This window comes from Pleurodeles waltl, chromosome 6 (assembly GCF_031143425.1).
Source record: "Pleurodeles waltl isolate 20211129_DDA chromosome 6, aPleWal1.hap1.20221129, whole genome shotgun sequence".
Classification (NCBI taxonomy): domain Eukaryota; kingdom Metazoa; phylum Chordata; class Amphibia; order Caudata; family Salamandridae; genus Pleurodeles; species Pleurodeles waltl.
In genome coordinates, this window is record NC_090445.1 from 1,094,126,191 (window position 1) to 1,094,146,886 (window position 20,696).

Sequence of the window (20,696 nt, forward strand, 5' to 3'; positions counted from 1 at the left end):
TCATGAGTATATTTGAGCGCTTTACTTTGGGGTTGTGCCAAAAAATCTAGGCACCCTTGACACAAAATCTGGGCCTCAATTTATAAATTTATTTTTTAGAGGCTCTGCCACCAAGAAATTGGCACAAGGGAGAAATGTAGCAGTAAATCAGTTCTGCTTAATTAGTGCAAAGTCTGTATTTTAAAATATCTTGTGGGGGTTAAGGCATCTGCCGAAGAGATCTTTGTGTGCCCAGTATATCTCAGGGAATAATAATAATGTGTATGATTTAAAGCGATTGGACACCCTGCATTGGATTAAATAGCGCTATGAAAGAAACAAAACAAAATTAGTGGTATTTAAATTGTTATTTGCATAAATACTGGGGCAGACCAACACATCTGACATTCTTACAGTGCATACCTATCTCTTCTATGCAGGGACTGAACAAAGTGAAAACCATGTCTCTCTTAGATACCTGTGAAGTAATAGAAAGCTGTGCACTTTTGTTTCCTAAACAGTAGCTAGGTGTGAGGCTCCAAATAACTTCCAGCTAGAATAATTATATAAAGGGAGGCCGATGGCCCCTTAATTTCAACCTTAGTCCTGGGCCAGCAGAAATTTACAATCAGAAAGCCCTCTTTCATGCTGCCCAGAATGAATGAAAGCGCTTCTGAAAGTGTGTGCAGGTGCTTCTAAAAATGTAAAAATACATTGGGGTGAAATGCCCCTGCAAGGCACAAGTAAGAGTGGAAATTCTTTGTACCCTTGTCCCCCCACCCTCGTCCCCCGTGTTTCCCACACTCCAAAATCTGAGGGGAAGAGGGATACATCCCCCACGTCCCCCACACATCCTATGCCCATGCAGTGGTCCCTCTGAAAAAAAAATTCTCAAAGGGGAAGGGTCCCAAGGAGACCCCTTCCCATTGGCAAACCAGTTACACCTAACTTTGAGTTTGTGGTAATGTGCAAATATTTTGTGACCGTTATTAAGTCGCAAAACATTCATACAACCCGTTTTGATTCGGTATTTGGAGGGATGCCCTAAACAAGCCCCTTTCGTAGAATCATAATTTGGGATTAATATATTCCAAAATGCATTTTTCTGGTCGTAAACGATCACATTCGGTAAATCGGGCTGTTTGCAACCAAAAAAATGCTTGCTACATCAAGCCCATTATTTATTATCTCATGCAGGAAGGTGGCCACAAGAGGGCACTGTGGTTCTTTGGCTATTTTATTTTTAACACACTAGTTGAAAACGCTGACACTATAAATGAAGGAACATAAATATTGTAACATTTACATGCAGACTAAAATACATTTTCAGGTATAATTAGGCTCTGCACTGGAGTAGAGAATGCCAGGTCACAATACCACTCCACAGTCACACAGGTGCATCCCAGGTGAACTTGTCAGCTTCTTGGCTCAAGGGAGCCTTTTAAACACAAGGGACGGGGGAGCACACTGCCTCTCACCCCACCACAGTTGGAGTGGTACTGTGGTCTGTGAAGACTTGGGCACCATTTCAACAACCCCAGATGCCTTTTCTCTGCTCTATTCTACTTCTATTACTGCTGCTTTCTACTGATGAAGGGCTAAACCCAAAAAACACGTGTCTAGAGATAATAGCACTACCTGGACCAGGGTTCTGAAAATTCGGTCCAGGAGAGCCGGGTCCATGCCAGATTATTAGCATATCCACATTTTGAAAAATGTAGATTTCTGAAACATCTTTTTTCTAAATTTTGAAATGCTAAAAATCTGGCATGGACCCGGCTCACCAGGACCGACTTTGCAGAACCCTGACCTAGACCAACTTTGGTGAAAAACTACAGCAATTCTGAAGCAAGAGTACTACATTTAACAGAACTCAATGGGTGAACTGTGCTGGGATGAGAGGCAGTGTGCCCCCCCTTTGTGTTTAAAAGGCTCTCATGAGCCAACAATCTGATACGCTCACCTGGGATGCACCTGTGTGCCTGTGGAGTGATACTGTGACCTGTGAAGACTTGGGCATCATTTCAACAAACCTTAATAGCACTTCTCTGCTCTCTATGACTTCTGCTCTTGACTGATTAAGGGCTAAACCCAGAAACACATGTCTAGAGATACCAGCATTATCTGTACCAACTTTGGTAAAATTAAAAAAAAACTACAGCAACTTTTGTAAGAGTAGTGTTCACCAGAATACAATGGGTGAACTGTGCTGGGAAGAACAGCAGTGTGCTCCCTCCCCTCTTATACTTGTGCAAAATGTAGGTCATAAAGTCCAAAGTAAAATAGCTCAGTGGGTTGTGGCTATGCTACAAATAGTTGCACATAACTTGCAACACATGTCGTTGAATACCTATATATTTTAACATCTCCATTCATTTCCAATTGCACTGTGTCCTGTCTCAGGGGTCTGGATAAATAAACACATCAATCTACATAAGTACAGTATATACAAACATATTCAGCTTAGGTCACCAGGAGCAAAACTGGAGATGGTTGCACAATGGCAGTAATTCTATAGGAGACCAGGCGGTAATTGCAGAGTAGCGTGCTTCCTGGCATTAAGTCTTTCAAAGTCTTGTCAGAAGTAGTAAGTGCTTTATAAATGAAACTATAATACAGTAGAAGGTATGAATGCTCTCCAAGTACTGTGGCAGGCTAAGGCCCATACTTTTACTGTGTTAAAATAAAATGCTAGGGCCAAAAGGTTTTTCTAAAAGTCTACACTTCAGCCATACTCCAGCAATAATATTCATGTGGTTGTGCTTTTGCGGGCAAGCTGGGCGGGGTAGGGAGCAATACAGTAGTGAGGCACATGTTTGACTGGTGGAAGCAGAACATGAGAGAGAGAGCTAGAAAATACATGGACTGTCATAGAGTGCTAAATGAAAAATAAAAAGTAGTTACCTAAATGTGAGCAGTGAAAGGATACCAGTTAGCCGTTATTGAAAGGTGCTGTGCTCCAGGGAAGGGACAAACACAAAACGAGATAGGCAAGCCATTAAATAAGAAGCAGGTAAATCTGAGTGACAATAAAGCCAGCCAGTTGTAAGCACTTAGGCCCATATTTATACTTTCTTAGCACCTCATTTGCGTCATTTTTTTGATGCAAATGTGGTGCAAACTTACAAAATACAATTGTATTTTGAAAGTTTGCACAGCTTTTGCGTCAAAAAGCGGCGCAAATGTGGCACTAAAAAAGTATAAATATGGGCCTAAGGCAGTTATGTGGCAAAAAGTATAGCGCCAGCTTGCGTTATTCCTGAGTGACAGCCGGGTGCCAAATTTATGGAATACCACAAGCCGGCGCTCAGAGTGGGCTAGCGTCAGGTAAAAGGACATTAGCCGGTTGTGGTGGTGGTATGGGGGCAGGGGGTTTTGCCTCAAAAAATGACGATAGGCTGGTTAGAGGCAAAACAAATGCCTTTAACCAGCCTAGCATAATTTCCTGCCTCAAAACTATCCATACCACATGACTCCTGTCTTTTAAAAGACAGGAGTCATGCCCACCACCCCAGTGCCCAGCACAGGGGACCAGTGTCCCCTGGACATGGCCATTGCACCCAGTACCATGCAGTGGGGGGTATTTCAGGGCCCCCAAAGGCACTTAAAAAAAAATACTTACCAATACTTACCTTACTCACCTGAGATGGGGTCCCCATCCTCCGGTGTCCCTCTGGTGGGTGGGGGGTTCCTGGGGCTTGGGGAGGGTACCTGCACACCCATTCCATGGTGTTTAACCATGGAAATGAGTCCACAGGTCCCCTAGCGCCTGGTCTGATCCAGGCGTTAAATAATGGTGCAAAGCAAGCTTTACACCATTATTTAGCCCCTCCTCCCACCCGTGCGTCATTTTAGCACAGGGGGATAAATCTGGGGCTATGGGGATAGCACCATTTTTTAGATGGGAATGCCTACCTTGCATCTCATTGACCCAAGGTAGGCCCAAGCATCCCAAAAATGGTTCTAACTCCAATATTTTGAAGCTATACGTGTCTTGTGTCAACATATAAATATGGAGTTAAGTTTGCACTGAATTTGCGTAAACAAAATGACACAAATTTGGTGCAAACATAGTATAAATATGCCCCTTAGTAGGTCCACTGCGAGTTCACAATAGGCCTTTCACAACTAGACAGCTTGCTCTGTCTGGTATGTGGGACCTAAATATGAGGGATGGTGCTAACCACCTGCAACCACAAGCACACACTAAGTAATGGTACCTGATGCTTTATGTAGTGTGTGAAGCAAAGACGTGAGATAGTTATACTTACTCCCACCTATTCCATTAGGAACAGCGGATAGGTGAGAGGCCTGCTGCCCGTTATTATTAACAGCAGTGGATAAATGGAAAAAAATGGGGCTAGCCTAGGTGTTTTCAGGTGAGAGTGCACAATGTACACATTTTTGGACTGCGTGGGACATTATGATAAGGTTTTAATTTTCTTGCTTCAGAGAGTGGGTGAGGCTGATGCAGTTTCTGCCTGGGTGAGCCTGGGGCCACAGCTGGGAATGGGCCTTTGATTAGTTTTGCCCACTACAGAGCCAGCGTACCGGTCTGTGAAGTCCAGTCCCCTATTTTGCTTACACCCTTAAATTGAGGAACACAACAACCAGACTGCCCGTGGTCTGAGAGAGGGTTTAAAGGGTTCATCCAGTGAATGACCTCAGAATACATCCCAAAACCCAAAGCATGCATCATCACTAAAGAAACTTTGTGGAGTGCCTAATTTTTTTGTCTGGTGTATATTCAAGAATGCGTGAATAGAGCAGCTTTTTCCCTCTACACTGGATAGCCCAGTTAAGGAAAAACCTTGTCACATTGTATTGTATCTCACAGGATTTATCATATTCTCTCTGTCTTATTTTTGACAGGCTCGAGGGTTTCCGGAGTTAGAGTGGTGGGATGGAATGGACATTAGGGCAGCGCTCACCTGTGTTCTGGTCTGGTAGAATGGGAGAACCCATGTTACATATAGTTAGGTATCAGATATGAGTGTATGCCACTGGGGCTATGAATGCACGTCGGGGCCCACTGCATTTGAAATCCATATGCATGAATGTGGAGGAATAGTCATCTGAGGCGATTTAATATGAACAGATCATGGCTGCATTAGTACATTGTAATGCTGAAATATCTTCTCATTTACCTTGCTTAAGTCGAATTACTTTAGGTAAGTAAAAACAAAATGGAGGCATTGAGAGAATTATAAGGTTTTGTTAACATGACGCATGCGTAATCCATATTCATCATTTGCGCACTACTCTAGGCACACTATTATTTACGAAAATGAACCTTAACGTCTTACCGTTTACTTTACTTTACTTTTTTCAATTTTTGAACATTGCAGCCTCCACTCACAAAGACAACATAACATCGTATTTTTAGTTACAACATCGGCCAATTATTAGCTAATGGAAATAGAATTGAAATTCAAGCCACAAGAAAGATTACAAGGTGGAAGAAGAATAGTTTAACATTGTTGCTAAAATCAGGAGAAAGTTAGATATTTAGCAATTTCGGCTAGGTCCAGATAATCCACAGAGTACATGTAATTGAACAGGAATAGTGTTCCATTTTGTGAGAAGGATAGGAGAGATTTAGTAGCTCACTTATTTGCTGTATTAAGGAGTAAGAGAATGTCATGAAAAATAAAATTAGCACTTTTCAAGCCCTTTCTTAAAAAATTGGAAAAGGAGGCATTGGATTTGGGAGGGAAATGTATTTCAGATCCTGGGTACATTTCCATTGAAGGATAGTTTTTAGATGGATTTCTTTTGAAAATGTGGGCCTCAAGATGTGGCTGGATTCTACTTCTGAGATCTCGCCTTCCTTCAGAGAATTTCAGTTAGAGTGCTTGTAAGTAGTGCACGTGAGCACATATGGTCTGCAAAATTCCTAAAGAAGACATTTTAGTGTAAGTGATCAAACCTTTTCGTACATCATACAAGACGGACAGAGAAATGTAATACTGCATGGGGTGTCTCTTAAAATATTGGGAGGTCATTCAGTAGGACAGTTCCGTAGTCAATAAGATGACCTACTAAAGATGAACAACAAGGTTAAGGTCCGATTTGGGAATGAAAGGTCATATATATCTCACTAGTTTTGATATCTGTCATTTCTTGCAATTTTATTTTCATGTCTGTCTAATGGAGTCTGGAGTCTACAGTGATCCCCAATGACTAAACTGATGTGACTTCATCAGATACATTTGTTTTTAATTCCTCTGACTAGTAATTGGAAAATTCAAGTTTATGTTTTAGAGCAAATGACCTCTGGGCATTATTTAGACCCTTGAGGGAGGTCTATTGATTTGCCAGTTTGGTGGAGCGCTTCCATTTAGTATCATAATTACCTTTTTTTAAACAATAGGACAACTCTAAGAGGACCTGTGTATTCCTACTAGCCAGGTTACAAGGTTGCTGGTACTATATGTAAAGTGTGAAGCCGTGTTTCTTTTACTTGTTTTGCCATGGAGCTGTTTCACATCCCTGCAAGTAAAGAGCTTGTCCTGCTTACTTGCTGAGAGACTGTTTATGAGGGCTGATGAAGAAAGCCTTTATTGTGGAGACTCCTTTGGCCCTGTGCTTATCTTGCCTGATCATGCCTTTGCATATAGAATAGAAGAGGTTACTGAGGTGTCTGATAAATCAGAGGAGACAGACTGTAAAATTCAAGAGTGATCTCAAGAAAGCCCTGCACAGGAGGTCCTCATCGAATAAAAGCCTAATTTCGGAGCCTCCTGAGTTCAAAAGGTAGTATGGATCTAATTCACTGTTGCCATTTTTCCAACTATCTTGCAAGATCTCCAAATCTATTGATGGTCTGCTCTGTGTCTTCTTGTTATATAATGATGAAAATCTCCAATACCTCACCTGTAGTCTTTTTAGAGCTGACTGTAGTCATGTCTCCTTTCTTGCCCTTCTCTCCTTTTACACATGGAGTTTCTTTTATAGACAGTGTGACACAACCATATTTGTCCATTTCATGACCTTTGCATGACCTACCATTCTACATTTCCATCTCCTGCCACTCGATGTACTCTTTTAAATCTTTTCCAGATACTTTCCCTAATCCTTGCATGACACAGATTTTGACAGCTTTCTTCTCCAATTTATCTCCTGCCACAGCTACGCAGTATATCTTCTCCCTCACACAGGCCCATCCTCCATGCATCATTTATCAAAAGACTCCATCCTCTGCCCCATCTCTTTCCCTTTTCACCATCACCAAAGCACCCCTCAGGCCTTTTCTCGTGGCAGCGCTTTATGCAAGCCTTCCTGCAGTTCAGTCCAGATCCTTCCCCATTTCCCCACTTTATCCCACTCACCTTCAGGGCTTGCTTCAGACATACGAGTCTCCATTCCTTCCATCAATGCCTCAGATAAAGCCACCTTCCCTGCTGGCTACCTGTTTAGTCGATGACATATTCACTGCCCGCACATACACATTGAATTTGTACAATCGGATTAGGTGCATCTAGTTCTACACCTAATCTGGGGAAAGGGACTGCAGAACAACTTGCTTGTGCTATACAGGTGTGGTTGTTGAGAGCCTGGTCATTTTGCAGCCAGTTCTGAAAACATGGAAACACCTAAAAGGACCTAGAACTGTTGCAATGCTCTAGCAGATAGACTGTTTGTTAACTTCCTTGAAGAAGGCTCTTGAGATATTGTGTAGGTTGTGATAACGCTTTTATTAAGTCAAAGGTAACAGAGACCTCGGCCACAGCCACATCCAACTGCCTTCTCAGCTCGAATCTCTTCCTGTCATATAGTTCCATCATCACAACCATCCCCACGTTCCAGATCATGACATCATTACATAAGTAAGGGACATCCCATCACCTCCCTCACCCAACATTAAATAAAAGTATACAAAATAGATCTAGTAGCAAAGCAATATGGTCCCTTCCTGCCCTTTGGATCTTTGCATTAAAATAGCTCCCAGCCCTTCCAAGCTGGCATCAGTCATCAAGTAAATGTCCTCCTTGGGCTAAAAACATCCTGAATTTGGGGCCTTATTTAGACATAACTTCACATATTCAAATTCCTTCTCACACAGCTGGCACCAGAGAAACTCCTTGCCCTTTTTCAACAACCTTCTCATCTGTTTAATTTTCTCAACCGATTGTGAATACTTATTGTAAAATTCAGCCATGACCCAAAACTTTACTAAGTCCTCCTTGTCTTGAGATGAACGTAGATTTCTGATAGCCTCCACCAAATCAGTTTTAGGTTTAATACCGGTTGTTGTAACCGTGTGACCTTGGTACTCTATTTCAGTCACATTGAATATGCATTTTTCTAGCTTTAACATTTGTCCACAGTTTTGTAATCTAGCAAAAACCTCCCTTAGCCTTCTATTATGTTCCTCTAGATGAGACCCATACACTAACACATCGTCTTGGTTGACCTTGACATCATCAGTTCCTTTAAGAATCTTTTCCATTGCTCTTTGGAACACCTAGGCAGCCGAGATTAGTCTAAAGGGCACCCTCAAAAACATGAAGTTGCCAAACGGTGTAACAAAAGCAGTCAATTCTTGATACGATGGGAGTAATTTTACCTGATGGTATAAAGACATTCCTTTCATATTCCTTTTCAATGCAACTGCTTGACTTCTAAACAAATTCACTCTTTGTCAAGTGAAATTTTCACACAGCATAGTTGAAGAGATCTTCCACCCAGAAGCAGAAGGAAACCATCTGTAAACAATATACACTGTGCAAATCCTTAAAGTGTAACAGAACCAAAACCAAGTGGTTGTGCTGGCGCTCAAGCAGCTGCTAATGTACCACATGTTGGTGTTGGCCATGCACAGGTCCCCACCATGGTCTGGAAGGAGCAAATGCATTCAAATTATCCACACACCTAAAGAAAGACATGCACACTTCCTGATCAAGACATGTTACTTAATGGAGCAGAACACTTAACAACCACAAAATGCCTCACCTGCTGGAAGACCATTGAGAACAATAAATGGTGATTTCCAAAAGAAATACTTAATCCTACCTGAAAGACAATGGTATCAAAAATCATTCTAATCTTGTATCGAAGTGCCTGCTCCCTAAAATAGTAAGCTGAGGTGGCTGTTATAATCACTGCAAAGCTGTAAAACTGTATTGATCTTTACAAATCATGAAAAGCATCACAAGCATCTCAACTCCCTCTATTTACCCATCATTACAGGCCTTTGTACATCAACCAACTAGCTCCAGAACTACCGCAAACGTAGATTGTCATAGTGATGGACTATCTGCCCTTCTAACTGGGAAACTTCAGCCAGTAGCATTGTGCTGATGCCACATGGTGGATTTGAGTATCCATATGGTGTGTATACACAGATCATGGGCACAAGGCACAACCTACAAGGGAAATGTCCCTCAAATGTTTGTATATGATCAGTGGAGACACTGGAGAATGTACCTTGATCAGGAGGGTGAAGACACTCAAAGTGTTATTTCCATGTACTCCCATACTGTACCTTAGAACTTTATGCGATGTATGCTTTCTGATGTCTACCTCTCCAAGCATCTCCAGTGGTGTGAGCCCTTTCATCTTACTTTGAGTGCATATAAGGTAAGTTCAGATGTACTTCAGGATCTTCTGACTAATGCCTGTCTTTAAAGTACTGCATGTGGGCATTGGTGGATTTTGTCCACTCTCCCTCTCCTGCCCCCATTGGCTGGCTTCTCATTGCTTGGAACAAACTTCTCTATGAGCAGTAGTTTGTAGAACCAACCACTGCTTGGAACTTGTTTTGTTCTTTTGACATCTTTCCAGAGCACGTAACATCTGCATTAATCTATTTGTTGCAGAGTCACTTTATCGAGGTGGACGCATGTGTTCTCTAGGTGCCCAATACACATTTGAGGACCAGTAAAGAAAGTAATCAAAGCTGAATAAAGAATCTGTGGAACAAAAGGACAATATCATGGAGGCCTGCAGCAACATAGTCAAGGGAAGCCACAAAAGAGCTTTCAGTTTAATGCTCTCTTCTACTTATGTGCAAGGTCCATGAAGTAAACCTTGCACTAAACAAATAAACTCAAAGAGGTTCGATTTCTCATAATGATGAGAATAGAGTGGGTAGGTAGTTCAGCATCCCAGAAATATTTACTAAAATACATTAGCTCATGTAAGTTGATACGCTTATGTCATTGTTAAGCAGTGCTATCTAGTGGTCTGGAGTCTGCTGCACTAATTTCCGAAGCTCGGCAGTAAACGTATCTATTAAATTTCCTTGTCAGGAAATCTAAACAGAACATCTAGCAAAAGCTTAAACAAATTGAAGGAGAAATGTACAATAAAACAATCTAAAGGATGGAACATGTCTCCTGTATCTTTCCCCGTTTTATAAACTGTACTAAAAAGTACTTTAACTGGGAAAATCGCCATTTAAGGAGTGAATTTGTAAATCCCACGAGTTTAGCTAAGGGTTGAGCACGTGGACCATAGTTCATCTGGAGGGGATTCCCCAAAAATCATAAAAAATATAAAAGCAGTAACTCCTATACTGTCAGAAGAGAAAACTACTGATGCACTAATACTTGGCGTACCCATTTGGAAAGGAAACTAGTCACAACTCATTTCGACTCTTTACCAAAGTATAACAAGGTGACCATAAGCCAGACAAAGTGAAGGCGTAATGTAAAGTCACCCAATGTCAATTAAATCAGACGGATTCCAGGAAATAGTCAATCAGATTAAGGCTTCCAGTAAACAATAATACTGTGTTTTACATAGCCCTAAATACCGGAGTGCTGTTTTTTTCTAAGTGCAGTACCTGGTTTACTATAGTCAGTTTACTGACCTACAGAAGGATGGAAGGCTTGCTGGTATTTAATCTTGTAACACCCGGAAGAGTGCATCTGACTGCATCAAACGTTCAGCTCACTGATCCATCCTGTCATTCATCCACACCAACAAGCCTGCAGCGGGCGGCAACTGGACTACTCGCCACAGAGAATGCAGATGTTGTATCCTATGCACCTTCCTGCTTTCTAAATAGAACAGTGCTCTGTGTGGTCCTCCGGGTCACCCTGTTCAAGCGTAGAATGCATCCTTGAAAATATAGACAGTGTCAGCTGCTTGCCTTTTACACAAAGGGATTTCCAGTTGTTGCGCTTCACTGCGGATACATCATGGCAGCTGTGAGGGGGGAATGGCTTGCTTGTTTGTGCATTCACTGGGGAGCATAGTGTCACACATTTAGTGTGATTCTCACACTGGGGAGCACGGTTCCACTCAGCTAACAAGGATCACTTATCACAACTTAGTCTACTCTTAGTTGAAACTCTATGAGCACTTTGCCTAGTCAGTACACTTAAATCACACTCCAAGAAGAGGACAATCAACTAAGTAGCTTTTCTCTATGATTAGCTGAAACAGGTCCACCTAGGCAACCATCTACATACGATTAATCTGCTTTCTCTTTAAAAAACCCTAAGAATGCCTAGGGAATGGCAGAATTTCCACAGACAATACGAGCTCCACAATTATAGATGTTTTCACCGTCCTAACATTTGCTAGGTGTAGGGTCAAAAATGATGCACACCCTTACTGGGACGCGCCGCACAGACAACCCATAGACTTAACCATTGCATAGGCTTGGGTGGCAGGAGGATCCTCCATGGGAAAATCCCAAGAGAAGACACAGCTGCCTGTAAAATAACTAAGGTATTAGTTGAAGGCTAATATATAGCACAGCATGTATCATATATATAACCACTGCATGGTGCACTGAAGGTGCATGGTGCGCGTGATCAGATTTGTAGAGCAGTGTTACCAGAGAGAGGCACTGTCGCCAAACACTAGGGAAAACCCTCTTTCTGAGGATGCAAATCATCTCCAACTCTGAAGATCGCGTGCGTTCGCTGTGCAACTTGCCCCCTAAACCCCATTTTCAGATTAAGACTTGCATTTTATAAATGTCCTGCCTGGTGGGAGGGAAAAGAGGTAGACCATTATTGAGATGTGTACATCTATCTTGTACATGACAGCACAGACATCCGTCGTATAAACAGCAATCAGAGAATTTAAAAAAACAATAATTCAGAGGTCAGTGGTCTAGAGAACCTACAAAACCATTACTAAAAGGGACATATCCTCTCAAATATCACCCTGAACTCTCTCAGAGTGGATGTCATTTACACTCATGGTCAGTGACCAAGCACACTTTATTATAGGAAAAATGTTGATATTCTGCATTAAAAAAAAAAAGAAAAGTTAACAGGTTTATAGCGTATTTAACAATACATTGAATTAATAAATAAAATATGTGTAATCCCTAAAACGTGATTTATTGACAATAATGCCATACTATTTAATAAGCTACTCCATTTCATGTTGGAACAGCCTAAAACAAACTAAGGATACTAAGAAGAAAAGTGGAGTAAACCTTGTGCGTGAAAAATAATAACTTCATAGGTCTTGATATGCGATGTTTTTCAGAACAATTTCTGCACGATTTTTTATCAAGGCAAATCTTTACTCCGTCATTATGTAAGTGTCTAAACATACATTTCAGAGCAAGTCTTGAATAGGGCTTGTGCATTTACAGTCTACAAATATAGACAGTACTGCACCCGCTCCTTGGTTCAGTTAGATTAGACTTATTTTGGAAAATCCATGAAACCACACAAAAGCAATGCATTATTATAAAAATACCAGACTGCCTTATATAAATACACATATTTGAATAGTTTGACATTAAGTAAAACAGTAGTATCAAGGGCTGGTGCTCAGAACATAGAAGAAGATAACAATTATAGTTATTATTGATAGTTTTCTCGATCTGCAAGCTTTCCAATTAGATTTTATCTCAGAAAATTGGATTACTTTCATAGAAGAATATTTTAATTAACTAAGCCCTTCACTTCTAGCAATCACCCCATATGCTGTCAGCAGGATTTAAAAATTGCTTCTCAACGTTCCCACCCATGTGGGCCACAATGCCGTCCTTAATGTTTTTTATGCAGTCTGCTCACTTTGTGAGAGCTTTTCCAGGTCCGGAACGGAAACCAAAAGAGCCCTGGGAAAAATGTTAAAGTCCATCCACCTATCTGTCTGTCTGTCTGTCCATCCATTCATCCATCCACCCTTCCCTTCCTCAAGCCATCCACTTATCCATTGTCTCTTTCTCCTTCCTTTCTGAAGCCCCTGTTGTAATTAACCTTGGGGAGGGGAGATGTAAGAGGAAGGCAAGCAGTGACTGACTGGCTTTGAACCTTCAGAAACCAGACTCCGACGGCTGTGGTAGAAGTGTTCTTACCAACGGGAGGACATTTAGGCCTGTATTTATACTTTTTGACGCAAACCAGCACCGCCTAACGCCATTCCAATGCGCCAGGCGGGCGCCTTATTTATGGATTGACGTTAGCAAGTACTGTGGCCTGGTTAGCTTAAAAAAATTACTCTAACCGGGCAACGCAGGCATAGGGAAGAATTGGGGCTGTGCATCAAAAAATGGTGCAAGTCAGGTTAGAGTAAAAAATCATGACTCTAACCGGAGTTGCGCCATTTTTGGGCGCACAACCCCCATTGAAATGACTACTGTCTTAGGAAAGACAGGAGTCATGCCCCCCCTGCCCAATGGCCATGCCCAGGGGACTTCTGTCCCCTGGGCATGGCCATTGGGCATAGTGGCATGTAGGGGGGCCAAGGTAGCCCCCCCTATGCTACTTAAAAAAAAAAAATGTACTTACCTCTACTTACCTGTACTTACCTAGGATGGGTCCCCCTTCCATGGTTGTCCTCCAGGCGTGGGTGAGGGTGGCAGGGGGTGTCCCTGGGGGCAGGGAAGGGCACCTGTGGACTGCTTCCATGGTCAGAGACCATGGAAATTAACCCACAGGTCCCTTAATGCCTGCCCTCACCCAGGCGTTAAAAAACGGCGCAAATCAGGCTGTGCGCCATTTTTTAAGGCCTGCACCCTCCTGTGTGTCAAAATGACGTGGGAGTATAAATAAGGCGCACCTGCCTTAAAGTCATTTTTTGGACGGGAACGCCTACCTTGCATGTCATTAACACAAGGCGGTTTCACGCATTCAGAAAATGACGCACACTGCTAAATTTTGACGTTCGCGGGGTCAGGCGTCAAAGTATAAATATGGTGTTAGGTTTGCACCGAATTTACGTCAAAAATGTTGACGCAAATGGGGCACAAACAGAGTATAAATATGGGCCTCACTGTTCTTTGCAATTCACGAACCTTTCCAGGAGTACAGGGAAAGCTGCGCCTGATGAGGGTTTCAGACATACTCCGGGAAAAGCCATGTAAATATTTTAGTCATTAGCATTTTTCCAGTGCAGGCAGTGCAATTTCTGAATTGGAAAATGCCAGGTCATTGCATTAGGTCATGTGCAATTGCACTTTTTGAAGGTGTTTCTGTCCACAATCAAAACTTCCCCATGTAACCTACCAAGCCGACCACGGGCCCTCAACCCAGGGCCCTCAAACACCCTCACTAGTTCTAGGGCATTTGTTTCCTCCTCCAGCCCGGGATGGGATTTACTCGAGCTCTTGAGAGAAGCACATCTCCAACCATTTTCACAGTGTGGAAGGTTTAGAGAACCTCAAACACTTTGCAGGCGTCCCAAACTCATGAGGCAAAGCAAGACTTAATCTATTCACTCCCCACCCCTTGTGTGGATTAATGTTGCATAATTGCGTGTAGTTGTGGCGTACAATTAAGCAGCAATTCAGAGCTTTAAGTGGGATGAAAGAACTGGGGGGGGGGGTCTCTCAAAGGGGCGTGGCCGGTGTAATAAGGTCGTAGCATAAAAACACGTAGGCAAAAAATCTGTGCTTAGCATAGTCTGCCGCCCGACTAGTATTTTGCTGCTTCGCCTTCTTTCTGTCATTGCATCCAGATATTTAAAACAACCAGTAACATTACACTTACAACAAGCCAGTACTATTGGCTTTGTCAGTGGCTGTTAGTTGCATTAGATAAATAACCAACATCTTCTGTGTTTAAAATATTTAAAATGCTTCAGTTGTGGAAGAGATGGTTTAAGAGCTGTAACGAACGTGTTTGAAGTTACATCAAAGGCAGACGATAGTGTTGCTGCTGTCAGGTAAGATTTTTCACCGCGAGGTTGAGGGAAAAGTACAGAGTCCGATAGGGACCCCTCTGGGCACCAGCTTCCGGCCCACTTGAAGCCCTGCAGCAAATACAAGTAATTGGGACAGCTAGGAACTATTTCTAAACGCATAAGAGGCGTAAATGTAGGAACTTGCAGCTGTAAAAGTATGTTTAGAGCTGTAAATAGGTTTGTGAATAGGTCCCATCATAGGTAATACAAAGTACCACATAAACACGTGCTTGCATATACATTTGTTAATTACGGCAAATGTGTATAGTACAGAATGTATCCTGAGGTACCTTGTACTAAGAGGTGCTATTTTCAACCACCCTAATGCTAAATGTATCAACCATAGTTGAACAAACGTTTAACTGCAGAGACATTATGAGTTACTGATGTTAAACTAATCCGGAAAATTCACTTTTTGGTCATATTATTTTGACATTTTTCTCTGTTCCGGGGAATCGGCCCCATTTACTGTGTCGAACCATCGCTGGGGGAGGTTTAACTCGCTCGTGTGATCCACTCACTAAGGAGAACGGTGTAACCTAGTACACCATTTATAAAGATTAAGCACGCCTAGCCTAAACCATTGAGTTGGCAGCCACAGACTCAACAACACATTTTGAAACAAACCCACAACGTGATTCTTCCCCTGCCTGCTACAAGCCTTGGGATTCTTCTAAAATAATTCTTCTTCGTATTCTCCTTTATCAAATACATATTTTTTCAGCTGCTACTTTTTCCTTTGTGCTTGAGCAGAGTGTGCCTTTTGTAGCTGATTCCCTTGTGTACTTATTTCTACTCTGTGTTCCTCCCGCACTCCCACGTCCCTGTTCCTTCCCTCATGTAGCTAGCCGCGCTGCTGTACAACAGAGCTGAAGGACAATGACAAAGCTGAAGCTCTCTTATAGGCGAGACCTATTGGCTTTGCCAACGCTCTTTAGAAATTGTGCCCAAAGATCACCTATAACAGGGAATCACATCAGGTGTAAACCTTGTCATTCATGCATCCTTGGTGCATGGATCAGTTAAAAAGACACAAACATACTAGTAGCTAACAAGGCACTTAGGGTCGCATTACAGGGTCCATGTTACCTCACCTAGTTATCCACCCTCCCGAATGAGAAATCCAGAGGGACAGCTATCAGTGATCATAAGAGGAACCGCGAGTGTTTCCTGAGAAACGTGGAGTCCTTTAGGAAATCCGTAATCCCGGTCTGACTGCAGTAATTCTTGATTCTCCCCGTATTTTACGACTTCTTCAAATTTAGGCAACTAATGTGAGATGCATAATAGCTTGACTAATCACCCTCTCTTCAGCGACCCAAACAATGCTCACCAGGCATAGATCCTTGCCGGAACTGATGGCATCCAAGCAATAATGGGTTAAAACTACCATCGGTTTAATCATCAGTTTTATAATCTAAATTCTCATCAATTTTAAAAAACGACAGAAATAAATCAAATAATTTCTTCCGTGTCATAACAATGTGAGCCTTAAAGAATTAGCAAATCGCATGCCACTGTGTAACCTTTCAATCATCATCAAAATAATATAATAAAAAGCGGTAACGAAACAAACAAATCTGCAACGAAAAAAACTCGACCTACTAAACAACTGGCAGTCATTCTTGAGATGCCCAAGAGTGATAGAAGCAAAATTACTGAACAGGGGATTGACGTTTTGGATAAGGACCTTGGCTTCTCAACAGCATTTCAGTCCAGCAAGGGTGTAAGAATTTTCGTGTCTACTGGCAAAATTGCATGTTTCCTCTTGAGCGCTCCCTATGTGCTGGTAAAAAACGCAAGTTTTCAGGTGTTTTTTAAGCACCTAGTGGTGGTGGTAGTCTTAGGCTGCGGCCTTAACTCATTTTTCAAAAGCGCTTTCTCTGTATGACAGTGGACAATACCGCTTTCATTCAAAAGGTAGGAGAGCTGGTGATGGTGCATTATTGCTGTTCCTTGTGGTGTACAATAAATGCATTCATTCACTTTCCTAGTCAGCGTACCACTACTAATTAAACCTGTACACCCAAACCTATCATCCCCGCTTGTCTCGACGAACAATAAACTCAAAGACTGCAACTTCGAGGATGGTCTCCCAGGACGGCAGATATTTCTCCACATAAGTGCCGGTGTCCCCTACAAGAAGAGACAGTAAGGCCCATATTTATACTTTTTTAGCGACGCATTTGCGTCGTTTTTTTACGCAAAATCGGCATATTCAGGGGCATATTTATACTCCGTTTGCGCCGGAATTGCGTCGGTTTTTTTTACGCAATTTCAACGCAAAACTAACTCCATATTTATACTTTGGCGTTAGACGCGTCTAGCGCCAAAGTCCATGGAGTTTGCGTCATTTTTTAGCGTGGACACCTACTTTGCGTTAATGAGATGCAAGGTAGGCGTTCACGTCTAAAAAATCGACTCCGAGGCATGTGCGTCGGATTTATACTCCCGGGCAAAATTCACGCCCGGGAGTGGGCGGGTCAAAAAAAATGACGTACGGCCGCTTTTGCGACGTTTTTTAGCGCCTGCAAAAGGCAGGCGTTAAGGGACCTGTGGGCTCTGAAGGAGCCCAGAGGTGCCCTCCCATGCCCCCAGGGACACCCCCTGTCACCCTTGCCCACCCCAGGAGGACACCCAAGGCTGGAGGGACCCATCCCAGGGACATTAAGGTAAGTTCAGGTAAGTGTTTTTTTTTTTTTTTGTGGCATAGGGGGGCCTGATTTGTGCCCCCCTACATGCCACTATGCCCAATGACCATGCCCAGGGGACAGAAGTCCCCTGGGCATGGCCATTGGGCAAGGGGGCATGACTCCTGTCTTTGCTAAAACAGGAGTCATTTCTATGGGGGTTGGGAGTGAAAAAAAATGGCGCAAATCGGGTTGAGGCGAAAAAATTGCCTCAACCTGACTTGCCCCATTTCTTGACGCCCAAGCTCCATTTTCCCCTACGCCGGCGCTGCCTGGTGTACGTCGTTTTTTTTAACGCACACCAGACGGCGCCGGCGGCTAACGCCGGCTAACGTCATTCAATAAATACGGCGCCCGCATGGCGCTTCAGAATGGCGTTAGCCGGCGCTAATTTTTTTTGTGTCAAAAAGTATAAATATGGGCCTTAATAAGTTTGCCCGGATTTTGCGTAAAAAAACAACGCAAATGCGGCGCTAAAAAAATATAAATATGGGCCTAAATGTTACAATCCACCTGTCTCGCTGCGCTTGAAATGTCTGACCGAAGTAGGGGTACACTGTCAACGCCCACCTAGGAGTAGTCTTTCCAACATGACGTGGGGTACACCTTAGCAGGCCTGGGAACTTTTACTTACTTTTTTTGACCATCTCCATGGTGGTCTTCCATGGAGATAAATCCGCGGACACAGGGGACCGTTTTTTTCGGTCCGGCTACTGTTCCACCACCATGTAGGGAAAGGTCAAGTCCTAACCCTGGCAGAGTCAAAGGTCGAGCCTGAGCTGTCTCTGTCAGTGGCAGGTCCTCCACTTGGGGTACAGTAAAGAGAGGAGTAAGCTGGAAGCAGGATGGAGACTCTGCTGTTCCTTAGTGGATACTCAGACATCACCCATCTCAAAAAGAGCCAGTTATTTTGGAAACAGTATTACAGCGCTATGTACCATTCCTATTTAAAAAAAAGTTATTTTACATGGCACGGTGCTGCACCCCGACCATCCTGCGATGTTCATGGCCAAAGGGCCAGAAGCAGTTCCTCCCCTGCTCCACCTAAACTGCTGTGCCTTAGCCAAGTATGCCTTATCTCCTACTCCCAAGTCTGAATACTTTACATTTGTGAGTGGTTCTTGAGAGATGGACCTGCCTTCTTCTCCCTCCCTCAACCTTCAGTCGATTGCTGGTTTCCCTGCCTAGTACCTGTCCGAGTGACCTCATTCCAACTGCCTCTGGCTTCCATCTATTTAATATTGTGTAGCGAAAATTCGTTCTGGCCCTCCTGCAATTTGGCAAATGCACAAGACTTCATGGACTATAATTAAATGGGGTGTTTAATGTGGGATTCCAAGGTATCTGAAATGGGTGCACATAGATATAGTTGATGTTCAGTAAAGATATACGTATAGCAATTTGTCACCCGATTTCAGATCCGCAAACATTTCCTGCAGATTGAAGTAAGTGTCATGTGTAATTGGTGTGTCTATGTGGGCTTCTAAGATACCTTTCAGAAGAGCATACCATGCAGATGTTGATGAGGTTCAACAAGAGACCAAAACACTTGGGGAACTCAGTGGTTGACTAGTGGGCATTCAAAAATGAGGAGGTATTTGTGGCCTGGTGGGTCTGAGAGATTAGGAAATAGTTGAAAAGGTCTAGCAGGTTTCCAACAACTGTGAAGCAGTTGATCATTACATTGTGGCTGATGGTGTCAAGGGCTATTAAGAGAACAAGTCACATCAAGTGCATCTATGAGATAATCCATCATATTGCTATGTGCTCCTAATTTTGGGTTCTAAGAAGAGCGAGGCGTGCTGACCAAGCTCCAGATGTGCATCTGTTTTGAGAAAATAATTTTTGGCTCCCAAGGCAAGTTAAGTTAGTAAATCAAGTGTAATTGTGCACAGATATTTTGTGTACTTGCACCGTATAATTTACATCTGGTCATTTACGAGGTGTAAGCGAGGATGGGATATATTTGCGCTTGTGCCTAAAAAGATAATATGCTTTGAATAGTCCATGTTTCCAGTTGTTTGCTGCATGACAAGCTTTTAAACGTGTAACAGGGTCTTAAAAAATAGGTTCACGAATTTCAGTTAGTTAAATTAAAAGCACATCGAATTTGCAGCATGTATTTAATTGACTACAATAAATTAAATGGCATAACTTTGATTTGATCATCTATCCTGCTTATTCATGTTGTAACACTATTAAATATAGCCTGCCTGAAGCACAGCTGAAGTGTAGTAGTTAGACCACCCCATATCTGCCCACCTCCCGTTGCTAGAATCCAGTCTACTCAGTTCACATTTAATCTCCCTTGTGGCCGAGACACACAGATGTAGCACCTCAACTGAAGTGCACACAACAGACTGATGGGTAAAGGAAAATGCCCCAGGACTTCTTATCCATGTTTCATTGACAATGGCATCTTCAGCCTCGCGTTCCTGTTGAAGACAACATTCCTCAGACCACTGATGCCAAAAGCACCTAGCACAGACTTGGGCTTGAAGACAGACATTTTCTTGGGAATTTGGTGGGAATAACCTGTCTAGCCTAGACAGGGATGTGTACAGAGAAGGGGATGAGCAGAAGGGATCCAAGGGGCTGTCATTTTTCTTGCTGAAAGGGATATTGGGATAGTTTTTGTCCTAAGATGCATCCATGGAACAGAAATAGAGCCACTTTGTCGAATAAGAGAGGTGGAGAAAGCATGGGAATTCTATTTTGATTCATGTAGGGGTCCTCACCAAGCGTAGACAGCTTTTACTCTTTATAGGGCCCACTTGACCAAGCCCCAGTAGAGAGCTGACTGGAACCAAAAAGACAAAATTATATTCTTGCTGACGCATTAAACAATCTCTGTGAATACCTGTGAAGACCTTTTTCTCCAGCTCTTTCATGTACTGCAGGGACTATCATACTGCTCTGGGCGTT

The 20,696-nt window shown here is 42.7% G+C and overlaps 1 protein-coding gene across 3 annotated transcripts in view; it reads right to left on the reverse strand.

Moving 5' to 3' along the window:
- PLAC9 (placenta associated 9) overlaps positions 1-20,696 on the reverse strand; it is a 97,737-nt gene that overhangs the window by 37,566 nt on the left and 39,475 nt on the right. The window lies entirely within an intron of this gene.